This window comes from Corvus moneduloides, chromosome 2 (genome assembly GCF_009650955.1).
Source record: "Corvus moneduloides isolate bCorMon1 chromosome 2, bCorMon1.pri, whole genome shotgun sequence".
NCBI lineage: Eukaryota > Metazoa > Chordata > Aves > Passeriformes > Corvidae > Corvus > Corvus moneduloides.
Window position 1 is genome coordinate 103,012,624 of NC_045477.1, and position 17,780 is coordinate 103,030,403.

Below are 17,780 nucleotides of genomic sequence, written 5' to 3' on the forward strand. Positions count from 1 at the left end.
TTCAGCCTCCAGAACTGGTAGCAGTTCGGGACGTCTAGAAACAGAAAGGAAGAACTAAAACCTTAAAGCAGTGCAAAAGCCAAGCAGAGATAAGTAGGAAGACCAGGTGCTGCCATGGACACCCAGCCCCTGGAAAACTTGGGCCTCCAATTCTGTAGATACCAGCACTAGCAATTTGCAGATGAGAACTGCTCATCTGAACTCTGTTCATTAAAGTCACAGTGTTTATTTTAAAAAGAAAAATACTGCCTGTTGTGACATTCCCTTGGCTTTATTTATTTTTAAGTGCATGCGAGGTATCATGGCATCTGAGGAGCTGCCATATCTGAGTTTCATGCACACTCCCATCTGGCAAAAATATTGACCACAACGGGTGACTCTGTCTCAGATCAGGTTCCACGTGTGCATTTGAACATTCTCAGCCCTCCACCAGAAACTGTTGCAGCTTCCAGCCCACCTTGCAATCCTTCCCTTTGAACTCAGCCCTGTGACTACCTCAGCCTTTGCACACACATTCACGTTAGAAAACCTTATCATGAAAACCTGTTGGGGGAAGAATGTTACATTTGATGAAGGCCAGATACAGCTTGGCTGCTACCTATCTCGTAGTTTTTCCTTTTTTTGGACACCACAGATTTCAAGCCATTTTATTAATTGCCTTTAAAAGCATTCCACCTTCAAATACATGGCATATTTTACAGTTGCATTTTCAAGTACTAAGCACAGGATTTCCATACAATTTAATTTGCCTTTATGGACACAGAAGCTGGCTGAATGCCATTAGGAAATAAATAGGTTGCATCACATCAGTAAGTCAGAAATATGAGATATTGTCAGCCTTTCAAGCTGAGAACCTTATGCATGTCTGCAGGAGTAAAAGAAAATAGAAACTGAGCTCAAAATGCCCCATGGGGGTGTTAGCATTCCTGCATAGAGCTGCCATGCCACCCACGCTCTGCATGCACCCCGAAAAAGGAAAGGAGGGCAGTGGGGAGCCTGAAACCAGTGTGTCCTGTGGGAGTCACAGGATATTGTCACACCACTCAAACCAATAACCCTCTGCAAGACACTGCAGCAGTGCATTGAGGGATGTGGTGTCAAGAAACACACAAGGCAACATAAAAAAATAATTTATCATCTTTATGGGTTCTCCTAAGAATGGCAGCTTGAAATTGCAGTGGACAGAGCAGGGCACAGAGAAGAGGGATAAAGGACTGGAAGAAACCACACAACTTTTGTGCTGCTCTGTCTCCAGTTTTGCAGGCACTGCTCTTCCAATGGAAATTAAAAATTATTTCTGAGATGCCCTTTTCTTGCTCCAGCCAGGTTGCTGTCCCACTATTATAACTCTCGAGCTTTCTAAAGGATAATTAGGCCTACATTTTTAAAAATCATAGAGTTGAAAGCTTTAAGGCAAAAAACTACATGTATTTTTAACAAAATACTCTAAAGCACAAGAGTTTGAAATTTTAATTTCAAATATTTTCACCGTTGTCTTAATTTTCCTTTAGCCTTAATGTTACTTCTAACATCTTCCTATTCATGATATCACTGAGCTAGAACTTTAGTTAAAAAAATAGCTTTACCCAGTGGAAATATATCTTCTGAAAATTTCCCTAGACAAGCTTGACATAATGAAAAACTTCAGGACTTCAGAACTTCAGAAATTCAGAAAAAGACTTCAAGGATTTTTAAGATTTGGTATTTTCAGTACAAAACAATACCACTTGAAACATTGCCTCTGGCTTTAAAATTCATCAGGAAAAGTAATATTAAGACTAAAAAGTATAGTATATTTCATGAGGAGACACATTGTATGTTTAAATGATTGTAAGAAATATTTCATTAATTTATTTTCTAGATTTTCTGTTAAAAATGCATGAAAAGCTGCACACAACATAAAACACACACTGCACATAATGTCACAGTAAATATTTAAAAATTATCTCCATTCACCCCATTAGAAGGCATCTCTTATTTAGCAGCCACTCCAGAGCAAGTCTTCTGCTAATGTACAGCAGTGAAAAGAAACATTCTCCAGTCCTTCCCTAAGCTCACTTCCACCTTTCTCATACTCTCTAGCCTTGCTCTCAAAGGTCTACGGCCCAGAAGCCTCCATGGAGTCTCCTTGGCACACACTTAACAAACCCCTTACCTATCACTGGCTGTTGTCAGGACCCTAAAAGACCCATTTGTCAGTCCTCTGGGAGACCCTCTCCATTTCTTGGCAGATGGTGTTCTGTGCACACTGTGCAGCTATGATCTGAGGCTGACTCTGCTCAGCAGTCTCCACCTTGTCAGAGAACTTCACTACCTGCTCTCTGATGTCCCCAAAGCACCAGTGTTTCTGCAGCTGCTCTGACTTTAGTGGAAGAGTTCATTCCTTTCTATCCAATTCTTCAGTGAAAGTTTTCACCCATCAAGTGAATTTTTTTTTTCTGCAATCCTGCAGACTTTTTTAGCTACCTTGAGGTTCATTACAGTCACTCTGGAACAAAAACAGTATTTTTCATTAGACAGATAAACTGTGCAAGTTCCTATGGTGTTGAACATGATGAAAGTTGAAAAATCTACCAGGGGGTGAACTGGACATAGGAAAAAGTCTGTTCTTAAATCGAGTAGCCTTTTCTAAGAAGAGCCAAAGAGCCTGGGCTGGGATGGGTTGCACTGCATGGCCAAGGGCAAGGGAGAAAGCCTCATGCATCAGTCTCCAACAGCCTTCCCAGGACAGCAAAAGGTCAGAAATACACCTTTATCTCAATGGCCCAAATAACCTATCTATTTATACTAAAATAACTGCTGAGTGATGACTTTCAGCTGACAATGTCCACGTGTTCCTGCCTGGCATGGAAAAGCTGGAGCGCTGACTTGGCAGGCCTGTGGGACCTTTCACAGCTTCCTAAGAAAGTGCCCATTGTCACCAGCCATGATCAGCCATCCAGCAACTGCAGCCCAGTCCTTTCAGCACCCAAGCTGAAGTCTGAAAAGCCTGGAAATGGTACTGCCTGACTGAAACTGAGCTAGAAAAATGGCTTCATATTTCTTTTCGTTCTTTTCCCCTTCACTACTCTTCTCCCAGTAGGTCTGCTGCAGAGAAACTGGTGGCACTGCTGTTTCAAAAACTGCCTGGTAATGGGGCTGGAATTATTTGCTTGCGTGAACCGCAAAGGTGGAAACTGAACCCTGAGAACAACTCAGATCCTGACACCATCAATGCTTCAGTTTGACCTTGCCACATGCTCTGCAATGTACTGAGTGCAGTGACTAAAAATGAAGCACATAACACTGAGGCTGTTCCTGCAATTTGGATGCACTGACAAAGTTACCATAGAGCAGATGTCAACTGTACTCTACCAGTGTCAGCAGCTTCAGGAGAAAGGGGGCATGTGGTCCTCAGCATTTTATTGAAGAGAACATCTTGTTTTCTGTCCACTAACACTCAAAGTTGTGACAGCAGAAGAAATACATGGAATAGCCATGGGCCAGGTACAGTCATAAAAAGAATAATCTCCTTCCTATCATAACTAAAAAGAGATCATTAAGACATTTTTAATTTTCTTGGCAAAGGCAAAAGGTTGAGTCCTCTGACAATATATATCATTGGTACTGACCAATTTACAACACCTTAAGAGAAAGTATTTGGCCAGGTCAATAAAATGTACGGCTGTCAAAGATGTAAATTGGGAATTCATGGAGCCAGCACTGCTGTCAGGGAAGGTAGAGAGTGCGGGAAGTACTTGGCTGGCCAGCGTTTGATTTCCACACAAAGTGAGCTCTGCCATCAATGTGCCCTAACAATAAATAATGGTGTTTGTCGATACACATGAGTAGAACCTAAAAGAAGTATGAAGTCTGAAGTCATTAAGTGTTATTGTGTTACAGAGCACAGCAGAGTGCATACGCTTCTGTATTTATATTTCTGTCTACAGTCAATAAATCAGAATCTGTCACACCTGCATTATCCAAGCCATCTGCTTCACCACATTAAAAAAAAAATGAGTAGGTGGGAAAAACTTATGATAGCTTCTTCTTTTTTCCTCTTCCTGTTGCTAGAGAAACCAATTCTTTAAAGTATTTTCTGATGTCTGAAAAGGAAGCTGTCATGCTCCCCTTCCCCCGCAAAAAGCCTGAAATGGTCTGTGTTTTATGATAGTCCAATAGCTGGTGGAAGAAGGGGAGAAGAAATCAAAAGCACTGATTTTTCCACCTCTTCAACTGACTTCTTGACTGACCTTGGGCAAATTGTTAGGGGCTCCTGCGAGCATAAGCTATATTAGGGAATCATAACAAGAGAAGAGCATAATATTGGAAGCAATGATGCCCTTCAGAGGTTGACTGAAGTTGTAAAGCAGGGCATTTGTATGGTTTTAAAATGTCCATGCTGTCTTCAGCTGCAGAGCTGGGTGTTGCTATCTTTAGTGGGGTTGGTTCATGTCCATTAAAATATTTTGGTCCAAACAAAATCAAATTAATTAGTGTTGAAAAAAACAAACAAATTAAAAACAAAACCAAAAAAAAATCAAAAAAACCAAGCAGCAAAAAAAAGAACAACAATACAAAAAAACACCACCAAAAAGAAAAAAACTCAAAACAAACCCACACTTTCCTTCCCTCCTTCCCAGCCTGTGACAGATAAGATTATTTATTCCCTTTGTCTGTTTTTACACAGACAAATAGGGCTAATAGGTGTACTAATGTTGCAGTGCTAGGAGAAGAGTTAGTTGTTGTTGGCAAGTCCTTGGAGCTCCATCCATAAATTTGTATAATTGCAAAATAATATAATTGATAGTGTTCTCTTTGGAGTTTTTTGTCTAACTCCTCCATTAATTTGTAATGATTTTATGTAAGATGGCAGGATGCACTGCTCAAATGACCTGTAAAAGTGGTCACACAAACTCAATTAATATTTCCAACTACTGACTCCTGTAGCTTTTAAAATTTGCTATTCTTAAGTTTCAGCCACTATTTATCCCTCCTCCCATTACTGCAAAGACCATTTTTTAAATGATTAATCAAGTATTATCTTATCTTGCCATTAATCTGAGATACGGTTAACAAAATATATCAATTCCGTGAAACCCTTTTTTTTACTGTCATCTTTACTCCTTTAAGTTAAAAAAAAATTTAAAAAATTAAATAACTAAATTTTTAAAAAAAAAGAAAAAAGAAAAAACAACGGAAGATACTTTAGCCAAAAAAACCTGTTTCAGCCTATCCTTGTACAACAATTTACTCACTTATTTCAGGACCATGTGGAGCAAAGTTTTGTATTTAAATTTGTTCTGTTTTGGGAGACAAGATTAGAATCTGCATCACATTAACTTCGCAACCTAAATAGGTGCCATACAGAGAACTGATTTTACCTTCTAATGTCCATGTGATACTCACTAGCTTTTCACCATGCAAGACTTCAGGATTTTTTAAATTCTAAGAAGAATTCTTCACAAGCTTAATGACTCACGATTTTCTTCTGGAAGCTGGGTTAGATGGGATTTTTGTTCCCAGTCCAGATAGATCTTAGCCATATAATATTTTGGCAGAATTTCTAGCTGGAAAAAAGTGAAAGACAATTCATTTGATAACCCTGTTATAGTCTTACTGTAGTTATAGCTTGCTATAAAGCACATGCAAATGAAAGAAAACCCTAACAGAACACAGTGACCAAAGAAAAAGACATACCACTCCTAATATAGCAACACACAATGCTTTACTGCATTTTATTACCATTCATATTTCCTTTTTAATTTTTTTTGTCTTGAGAAAGATTTTAGGGACTAAAATCTGTGCTATATGTGACATTTAGGAATCGGTGAGCGTGAAAATGAGAAAGCTGAGGACTTACTTCTACTAACCTGAATGGCTGCAGAGCCAGTTTATAGGATTGTCATACGGCAGAAGTTTTTTTCTTTATGTCCCATAAATGTGTGAAGGTGCAGCAAACAGGTCAAGGAACTTTATTCCCTGTGCCTTTATTTATTTGCAGTAAAATTAAATGAAAAATTTAAGCACATTCAGAGTTTTCTCTGTGTGTTCATAGGTGTACATGGGTATGTGAATATGTGTTCATACCTGCAGTTTCTAACCAACGCCCAGAGCCAAACAGATAGATTGAAGCATTTCTGAAGAGTGTATTGCAGGGGTTTTTTTACACTTTAAGAATGAACCTACACTAATTATACATCTTCTAAGTCATTTGCTATCTGAAAAAGTTTAAATACATATATTATTTAATTCTTAAAATATTTAACATATATTATCCAACATTATAAAGTTCAGTATCCTGAGAACCAAGGCTGACTTCCATAACAGAAAATATTATTGCTTTGGGAATTAAGGAGAAAAAATATCCTTAGTTGTCCCTGAATATGCTTTGAACCACAGTTTGAGATTCTAAGGCCAAGTCTTCTTTCAATTACCCTGAAACAACCTTAATGGAGTCTATGAACATGAAATAGCCTAAAGGGATGCAGATTTTGCCCCTTAATGTCTACATGAACCTCATTTATTAAGATTCCTCACTTTCACCAATATTGTCAATATAATAAGTGAAGTCTGTTAAAAATTGTTGCATATTCTCATTACATAAAATGAAGCTTTCTCTTACCCTTTTGCCCTGTTATATATTGGGGGAAATATGTTCAATATTGCTTGAAATTGGTGTTAATCAGAATGAAATTCAGCCTTTGTGGTGTGGATTCAATTTTGACCAAACCTCCTAATAAGAGAAGCACTATACATATTGCTGCACATATTTAACCCAGCTAATACACCTATAAAGTGACACTGTCTGTTCATTTGCAAATCCACTGTTGCTTTCTGAAACACTCCAGCTTGTGACTTTGTAAATTAAGTTGAAGCTTTCAATTTCCATTACATTTTCTAGAACACCTGGCTGAGTGGTGGCATTACATTGAGCATATTTGACAAACTTAACCTCTTTGTCCTGTTAACTAGTCCCTAAGACAAGCAATACTATAAAAATCTATGTTTTTTCACAACTAATCACTGAATAATCCACATGATATTCATTTCAGATGCTACATTGTGAATTATATTGTGTCCATCTGCCTGCATTGCCACTGATTTACTGGTATTAATTTATTACTACTATTCATTATAAGATTCCCCCGGGATATCTTTCGGTTTTATTTGGTGCTGAGGAGCACACACTTTTCCTAAAGACAGCGAAAAAACCAAAAGTGAACCTTTTATTTCCTATGGAGCTGAGAAAATCTTTTCCCTTTTTGCAAAGGAACTGTACACACATGTGGCTACATGCAGGAATGACACTTTTTAAATCACTCCCTGGTGTTCGGGATGGGCAGGCTCAATTGCTCTGCTCACCACAACCTTCTGTAATCGTGGGCAAGATCCTTATCCCACCATTCCTCCATTTGTCATCTGCTAGACAGGTTTTATGACAACCAAATGCTATGAAGTACTTGATAATCTTATAATTGCAGCCCTCTCTAAGTTCTTAAGATGGAAGGAGAACAAGCAAGTCCCTGACAAAGAGCTCCAAAAACCAGAAAGTATAGGAGCAGTTCTGTATGGAAAGGCAATGGCTGCTTCCCATTCCACCATCTGTTCAATGCATGTGAATTCCACTGTGAGGGGTGATTTAGGGATACCTACGTATTCTCCTTTGGCATAGGTGTCAAAACAAGATATACCTGGTGCTACACATAGCAGTGGCTCATTAGGGTGGATGCCCCCAAGTGCCCATCAACCCAGTAGCCTTTCAACTACAAGGTGGAGACACAGCAAGAGTCTCAAAAAAACTCACATGTAAAGGGAAAATGAGCAAGTGAGTCATCTCTTCTGTTTTGACTTATTCGATGAAGTTAAACTAGTCTCTGTGAAGACTTCTTGGAGATTTTCTTAACTGCTTTTTGTTTCAAAATCTTCAAGTTTTCTACTTGTAGCTAAAAATACATGAGTATTTTCCACAAATGGAAGTGGCTTTGCTTTTTAACACAATTTAACACAGTTTAAATGTGGATTTATTGTTTCACTCTTGCGACTTCATCTAGAAAGTTCTTTTTTTTACATTAAACATTTTCATACAACACATACAAAGGGTTTTTTCCTGGATCTGGAAAAAAATATGCATGTCATTTGAATCTCTTTGCAAGATTTACTTTTCATTTTTAAAAATACTTAACTATTTAATTCAGAACCAGCTCCACTTTTCATCTTCAGTGACTCCATTTAAAAATGTTAAAGCTACTTAATACATTCTCCCTTGTAGTATTTGTCTCTACTGAAAAGTATAGTCCTGACTGTTGGCTCATGGTTGCTGAATATATTTCACTCTTTTTTTATTAGTCACTGCTTTGTCGTGAATTGGTCACTGTTTGATTCTGAAATGTAAAGCTAGTTTTTGTGGATACAAATATGCTGCTAGCAAGAATTTCTCTTGCTTCTTTCCAGTCCTGTGAGATATTTTTCTCTCTCATGGAAGATATTAGCAGAGTTCTATAAACTATGAACACCTGCGACCTTGCAAAGCCTTGTTTATGGTACAGTAGAAAAATATTTTGACAATGGATGTTTGAGGATTTTAGCCAATCACCCCAAGGGGGTGGCTGATCCTTTGACCAATTAGACTATGAAGAAAAAAATCTATAAAAGAGTTATAAAATAATTAAATAAATCAGTCTTGCTGCACAATTCCTGCCTGCTGGATCTCTCTTCTCCTCCCTACCACTGCGGGATACCGTGATAAGTTTTATTATTGATACCTTGGGTAGCATTTATTTGGCAAAAAGTTATGCCTCTAGCATTGACTGAACTAGTTAACCTAAGCTCTGTCAATAATCACAGAACAATAGGATCATTAAGTTTTGAAAAGACCTCCAAGGTCATAAATTCTGATCTTTGACAAACTACCACCTTGTCAGCTAAACCATAGCACTAAGGGTCATGTCCAGATGTTTCTTGAACACTTCCAGGGGTGGTGACTCCACAACCTCTCTGGGTAGTTCCTATGATTAACCACACTTTCAGTGAAGAAATTCCTCCTGATATCCAACCTGATTCTCCTCTGGCACAGCTTGAGGCCTTTTCCTCTAATCCTGTCATTGGTTGCCTGGGAGAAGAGGCCAATTCCCACCTGGCTACCACCTCCTTTCAGGTGAAGAAGGAGATAGAGGCCACTTCTTTTCAATGAACATTTTAATGGTGTAATCAGCTGCCCAACAAAGACCTTTACAAGCTGAACTTCGGTCTTGGCACTTAAGATCGCTACTAATGCACAAGGCATTGCTATTGTTGCTCTGTACTCCTCAAAGAGCCACATTGCGGAAATAACTAGTTAAGAACAAGGCTATAAAGGCAGATTTAAAAACTTTTCTAGCCTTTCTATAGCATTGTATTTCTTCATCCCTCCCAGTTTTAAAAGGTTTAATGCAAAAGAAGTGGACAGGGTGCAGAACTTCCATGAAATAGTGTACAATATTCGAATGGTGGGATTTTGGTACAAGTTTCCTTAAGTCAAAGGAAGCTAGAAATTTCGGGTATAAAATCAGTCAGCAATTTTCATCTTGTGTGTTGTCATCGATTATGATCCTCTCCTGTGTTTGTTTAATGATTTTCCTTTCCTACTTTCAGCACAGAGCTCTGATGAACGAGGCAGTTTGTTAAACAGGAAAAGCGGCATGAAGAGGACCATATGTAAGATTTATAAGGGACACTCAAATGTAAGTTTCTCCCTCTCTTCCCCTTCTCTTCATAAGTCAGAACTCACCACAGATAATAGAACTATCAGAGAAATTTTTAACAAAAACCTCTACTAATATCACCACTAACTTAGTCTTGGCACGCAAAACTCCCTCTTTCTGCATTCCAGAAAAAAAAAAAAAATTAGTTCATTTATTCAGTATAATAAAAAAAAACTTCCTGTTCCAAATAACATTATTTCCTCCCAGAGTCACAGGAATGCCAATTTTAAACATTATACTTTGGAGAGAGAGAATTGACGAGAATAACAGGTTAACTCAACCTTACTTATATTTTGCATGATTGTCTCAATCTTTTGTCTAAAGTGAGGTTTTCTTTGCTGCTCTGTCAACACAGGCTCTTCTGTAGGGTTTAGTCTTAACCCTTCCTGCCTTTCACTGAATCAAGAATGGGCAAGGTTGGAAGGGACCACAGTGAGGTCATCAGGTCCACCCTCCCTGCTCCAGCAGGGTCCTCTTAGAGCACATTGCACAGGATTGCATCCCGGTGGTTCTTGAATATCTCCAGTGAGGGAGACTTCACAACCTTTCACACAGAAGCAGCTCTGTGCCAGCTTCACCAGCCTTGCACAGTACGTTTTTAGGGCAGGTTAGAGTAGAAAACATGGGCACTTCAGCACAGCATAGACACCAGGACAGTCTCAGTGCTTTCTGCAGAATTCTGGCTTCCCGCTCCAAGAGATGCTGCAGGTCAAATGTCTCAGGAACTCCAGTTTCAGCCAGATCTCCCTCCTGCTGGGGCCTCGATTGAACATGTATCCCAAGCTGTAGTACTTAACACTGCAAAGCAGACTACTGTTATTTTCTAGGTCCCTAAGTGCTGATGGCAATGTCTACATCTGATACAGGGGAGAGAGAAATATCTGCAGCAGAGGCAGGAAAGGGAGCTCAAAATGTCTTCGTACATGATCTGCTTCTTTTTCTTTGAATTCAGATTCCTCTTCCTTCACCTGTAAAGGAAGCAGATTGCAAATGTTAAAACCACTTGCAAACTTCCACTTATTGGAAAACAATTAGATGGTAAACCTTTTTTTAGCAGTTGTTCCTATTAAATTATGCTAAATAAGCATGTCTATTGAAGTAGTGAACAGATTCACAGACACATAATGTGTCAAACTCTCAACTGTTTCTATAGGATAAACTTAAGCACTTCATTTTGCCCTATACCGTGAAAAGCATCCTTTTGGGTATTGAGTTTTAGTGTGACAAGTCCAAGTCTCATAGAACTTCACATCTCTTTGAACACTAAGGAAACTCAAATAGTTTTTCCAGCAGGAAGAAGCAAAAATGGATTTTTCCAGGAAAGGGTATTTTTCCTTCATGTCTCAGTCTGAGTTCTAATAGTATTTTTAATGCTAATAACAAAGAATATATTTTGGCACATGGCAGCTGGAGGGCCTGACTGGCAGTTAATGAAAGATAAGGAGGATTCATTGCATGGAAAAAATTATTATTGAACGACTGAAACAATGCTTGTTACACCTTGCCCTTCCAGTCCTAATGTAAGCCAAATGTGACATCTCAATCCAAAAAGAATGCAGTATTTTACAGATGTCTAAGGAAATAAATTGTCGTGTATATCAATTTTCTTGTGGCATTTGCTCTTACTAGAAATTGATCTGAAACCAAATGCATGTTACAGCAATTAAGCTGACAGAAACAATGTAAATGACTGGTGCGTTCAGAGATTCCCATTCTTCCAGTGTGGGACAAAAAACCCAGAGTAGTGCAATAAAGCAAATTCCAGCTTTCCAAATGCTGCAGACTGGGCATCTGCAGTTTGCTTGACAGCATTGGAGGCTTAAAGTGTTAACAAATACATGAAGGAATGCTCCATCTCTGTTTTACTGAATACCTAGCTCATAAATTAAAGTACGGAGCATCTTGCTAACATAATTATTGTTTGTTAATGTGAATGAACACACGGAAGGGAAGGTGAATGCAGTGGCACATAGCATCCATTCTGTGATCAGCTGCTTGTCAGGTGATTTGTACAGTGTGATTTGCTGGGCTTCTGTGTTTTTGACTGGTGATGAGAGAGAAAAGGAACAGTAAACAATAAAACCTTCAGTATTTCTATAAATGTAAGCAAACCTGCTTCTGTAGGAAAAAAACAATCTGAATATATACACAATTTATCTAGAGAAAAAAAATGACCAGAACTTAATGAAGTGTCATTGCAAGCAATGGGAATATTTTTCCCCCATCCATGAACCAGGACCAATACTTTCATCCAACATTCTGTTTGCAGCATGAAAAAGGTAAAGACAGTCAGGAATTTCCAAAGGGGTATGAAAGGAATGCTGTAGTCCACATTTCTGTTTCTGCATTTAAATGTTTACTTTACTGTGCTATTGCCAATTTTTGCAGCTCATCTACCTCCAGCTTTTGTCCTCAGTTCTGTAAACACTCCATTCTCATGCTTAAATTTCTACATGTGAGGAACCCCTACTGAAGTCACCATAAGTGCACAGTTATACTTGCAGAGAAACGAGTGGAGGCTCAGGGTCTTGGAATGAAAGACGCAATGAATAAATGAAATACAAGTTTGCAAGAGAAGCAGTCATGCCTACCATGATTGCAGCTGAGCAACTGCTATTCTGCTCATGTATAATGGATGCTGCACTGTAAAAACACATGGTGCCCTGTCTCTGTCTTGCCATCTCACTCAGCCTCTTTTTTTCCCCTGAGAAATTTTAAGATGACATCAGAAAACAAGAAAATATGTCCAATAGCATATCATTGTATTACTTTAATATGGTTTTAAAGAACATTCTCGTAAGCCAGGGACTATTTAGACAACTTACTACATTTTTTTTTTTAAGTTCCCCCTCCAAGATGCTGCCCAGAGTCACTTTAGCATATCAAGCTGTACAGTCAGAATGCCTGCAAACTCCCACATGGTGCACTGTCAGAAGTTAATGTATTTGCCCTATGGATATCACACAAAAAGCAAAGTTAGAAATTATTTTTCTAAAATACAAAAAAACGCCAACACTGTCATTTTGAGACCGCCATTTAGCAGCAGCTTTAGTGTTTTAGCCACCATTCTCTCTTTGAGCCCAATTATGTAATTGCACCTTTAAAGAAGATATCTGTGAGAAGTGTGTCTTTTTGGAACTGGACAGAAGAACTGGACCCAGTGACCCCAAATGCAGCTTCTGAAACACAACAAATTAACATTTGTCAAAGCACCAGGGGATCGTCACTGTGCGGTTTTATTAGATGAGAAAAGACTTATTTTGATTTGATCTTCTATAAGAACTAACTTTGGCATTGATATTAGCTTTTCCATTTGTATCACCTACATATGACAGTGCAATTTTCTGATATTGGGCTGAAAAGGACCAGGATTTCACCTTGCATCTCATTTGTGGGGAACATGGCAATGAGAGAGACTGCTTTCAGATGGAAAGGGAAGGTTGTCAGTAAAAGATCTGTTTGAATACTCACATGTAAAGCTTTCTTGCAAGTGCATTTGGAAATTTGTTTCTTATTAAAATAATGAAACGGTTTTAAATGTTGGGAAATGCAAAGGTCATAAAAATGACTAGAATATACTCATAATTCTTTCCCTTCCTAGCCAACTGCAAAACAATAAAAATGCCTTCATTGTTCTGAAATTTTATATCTGTTTTTCAAGACTTTCTAATGGTATTCATTTTCCACTGTTGGCTTCTGAAATTCTAGGTCAAACCTATTAACTTCTGTGAGGTTATGTGTGGCTTAGAGATGGTTTTAGGGAATGCAAAATCAGTGCCTCAGATTGACAGTATTTTTAGAACAGAGCAGATAACTGTACAGTTACATGTAAAGAAGCTGTTCTGAAATAATTTGTCATGGTAAAAAAAGTAAAGCTGAAAAGATTTAATCAAAAAACTAATGCCTCTTAGAGAAGCAAATTATAAGTCAGTCAGTGATGAAAGGAACAAGGAAAATGTCTCTCTAAGGGCTGACACTGGCTTTTTCCAATCGATTTTAAAGAAAAGCTTTCTTCATTTCTATTGTGCTTGAAACTGGCACAACATCGGCTTTTATTTCAAAAGGGCTGTTTATCTGCTTTCAAAATAAATGATATTTTTTATTCCTTTATAGAAGTTATACATGTAACACATTCATTTTCATAAATTACAATAAAATCCCAAGAGATTTTAGGCAAGTGTTATACTGAAAGATTGAGTATGCACACATGCAAGTGTGTGTGCATGCACTTAGGGTTCTTTTGTCACACAAGACATATTATCTAACATTACACCAATTTTTCTATTGCTTAAGTAAGACAAAATGATACAGTAATACTATATGAAAAAAACATAACTCTTGAAATTTATTTCCCTCGAGACAAAAAAAATATAAAATAGTTGCTTAACAGAATTTTTCTATCCCGACTATAGAATCTTGCTTCCATGCTGGATTCCATCAAAATTAATTCATTATGGCACAGATATTAATTCAGATATTATTCAGATATTATGCTCACACATTATTCTGTGGGCATAAGGGGCCCACAGAAATTCAGATGCAAGATCAGTGCTGTAATTCTCTCTTCAGCTCTTTAGGATAACTAAATGATTATCAATTCCACTTGTACTCAATGTTACAGTACTTTTCCACAAGGAAAAGCATTTATTACACAAAAACTGATGGTTTGGTGTTGTTGAAAGGGTTTTTATTTATTTAGGTGCACATATTAGTTGTATTAAAATGGGTCACAATCTATTACAAAGGATAAAATACAACCCAGAATGGAAAGGCAACGTACCAGCTGGCATTTTACTCCATGCTCACAAGGGGCTGACTTGATTCACATTTGATTAGGTCTCTAGAGATTCAATATTCCCCAATTTGTCATCTATTAAGTGTTCTATTTGTCACCACAGAGAATAAAATCAACCTTTCATGCCCTGTCCTAACTACTGCTAGATATATTCACATACAGCATGGTAAGAAGGTAAGCAGAAATGACAGCAGCAGTGGGGAGGTTAATTTTATTTACCAAGTTTCCTATATGGGTGATTCTTGTGGGTGTTGTTATTGTCCCAAGTCAGCAGTTCTAGCTTTCTCAAGGCTAATAGGCTTTATTTACAAGTTCAGTCATTCAAAAATGGACAGAAACACAAGCTGTTAAACAAGCTTCTCACAGAAGAGGGTTATTTTCACAAAACATTCTGTTGGTCACCCACCTTTCCATATATTCACGTTGGCATTCCCACCCAACCTCACTGAAAGCAAAGGAGCTCCTTACCAAAACCCTTTCTCCAAAAGGGGTGTGCACTGAGGCCCAGTGGTCAGTACAGTCCATGCTCCCATTTAAATACTAAGAATTCATTGCTCTTTTGACGTACATGAGCATAGGTGACTGCATCTAAACCCCAACGCTGCTAAACCTGCACACATCTGCTGGCAAGTGCAAAGGGATTCTCACCTCTCAACAGGCACCCCATGTCCAGGGACACTGGAAAGAGTGGTGTTGGTAAATATGACCCTACTGACAGACACAGATTATTTTTCAACAAATTGAAATTATTTGATTTATACATCTATTCTAAAACATTACATATTAAAACTATTTTAACAATTAGTCTAATTCTAATGGCTCTTTCAACAAAGGATAGCTAAGACAAATTCCTTTTTGCCTGGATCTTTTCATTATTTTTTCTCTCATAGGATAATGGATATGCACTTGGTAATTGAAAGCCTGCTGGAGCTGCTACTGTTCTTGTGAAGGTGTGAGAAAAGCATGAAAGAAACCCTCCTTAAAAGCCACTGCGTGTTCCCTAATAATACATCCAACAGGCTATTGCTTGTCTTCCCAATGCTGGGAAGAGGCAGACTGTGTAAGCCACACTCACACTGGACCCTAACGAGTACTGCCAGACTGTGCAGAGGGTTTGCAAGGCCTGCAGCCTGTCTAGAGAGAGCAGCTACTTCAGCTTCAACTTTTCTTCTCCGTCCCTTCACTTAAGGTCAAATTTTAGAACGTTGAGCTCTCCATGCATCAAGTAGATTTGCTCTAATAATACCAACTCCATAGAAGACCAAATACTAAAAGAGCAAACAGCAGAATTTGTCAGCATGATATAAGGCTTTTTTTTCCTTTTTTTTTCAAAGACAATTTGTGAAGTATATTTTAGGGAAGGTAGTGTGGGGGAAAGGAAATTTTATGTTGCTGTGGCAACTCAAGCGAAAAAAAGAGATTCGTGCTGCAACACCTATGTTCAGCACAGTTTAGTTTTAAAATACCATTGATTTCCTCAGTGAAGGAAAGCAATCAGCCAATTTTACAGATGACTTCTGCTTCCCATCCCCATGATGTCAAAAGCTCAAACTAAAACAAAATCTTCTCAAGCAGAAGTAGGTTTTCAAAAGACGAGGTTTGGAGGTTTTCAAAAGAGAAACCAGTGTGCATCTGGCCAATGCACACTGTCTTGGGTATATTACACTTACTTCAAACATCTAGCTTTTGGTCCAACCAGTAGTCCATGAAAAATTCTGGGAAATCCCACCACTCTGTTTATACTTGGATGCAGCATGATCCTTTTTAGTCCCTCTGGCTGAACTTCAGCCTGCCAAACACCTCCTCCCCTAAGTAAATTGCAACCAAATCAGTATTAAACCCAGAAACGAAGGAAAAGCCAGTTCTTTCTCCAGAGAATCGTGTTGGTAAGGAGACTGCAATACAAACAGCTGTAACTGGAGAAGTATAAAAAATTCTCAGTTAATTACACAAGGGATTAATTAAAATAAAGACTTCAAGGGGAAGAGATGGTGTCCCACTGATCAGTACCAAAAAAAAAAAGGGGTTTTGATGAGAAAGAAAATCTGAAAACTAAAAGTGGAAAAGGCAGATGCAAGGAGGAGCAGGGTGCAAGCACGAGGATTAAAATGGGAAGTCAGAAATTGAATTTTCAAGCGAATTAGAAGAGAATTGTATCGACCATATCAGAGACAGCCTAGACAATGTGCAGACAGGTTTTTAAATTTGATGAAAAAGACTGAAAAACTACTAAAGGGATTTGGAGAATTGAGAAGTAAAAAGGTTAGGGCAGGAAATACAGAGATCCTTGTCAGCAGCTCTTCCATATATTGAAAAGAAGATAACTAGAAAGTAAACAGGGTATATGGAAAGGACCACAGTAACTCAAGGAGGGGTAGTGAAGATGGAGACTTGCATGCTTCGATAGTTTCTTGTTTATAACAGCAGACTCTGCAGGCATGCTTGGTATCTGGCTGGAGACTCATCCTCCAGGCACTAAGGATAACAGCTGCAGAGAGGTATGAGCAGGAGCTGCTCTGGCCAAATAAAGCTTGCTTGGCAAAGCCGTGGCCATGTTTTGGTACATTTAAAACATTTAGAAGCATAATTGCATGTTTAACAGATGCTGTAAAAGATACAGACACTCACCTACCATAAAATACGTGCAGTTCTAAAACTGAGCTTCACAATAACAAAAATCAGGCATGCACACTCTGTGGCTTGGAACAAATGTGTCATGGAGAGAAATTCATTGTTTCACTTTCCAAGACTGCCAGAGTTCAGGGTTGCTTTTTGCTTTGCTTTTTTATTTTCTGAGAACTGAGAATGTTGTTCAGTGTAAAGAGCAGGCAGCAGGCAGGCCTCATTCTGCACTGACACTTGAACATGCCATTCCTGAAGCACAAACTGCTTTCCAGAGAGGAAACATTCTCGCAGCTCTCTCACTCTTGCTTTCTCCTCTAAATACATTTCATGGTATTTGGCTTTTTCATGGTATTTAGCTTTTTTTCCTCTCTTTCAAAAACTTGCTTGGAATACTCCATTACATGTAGCTTTATTTCTAAATTGATATTCATTCACAGTTACTTACCTGAGAAAAATTTGGCGTTTATTACAGGGAAAAACCTTTTCTCGTGGAATTTCCTTTTCTTTCTTGGCTAGAATGAGTACTGACAAATAATGTGGCCTTTTCTGATGAAGATCAGCTGTTTTTCACTGAACAATGAGCCATTTCCAGTCTGCATAGTTACTGTTTGAATTTCTTCTACTGTTTTGATGATGTT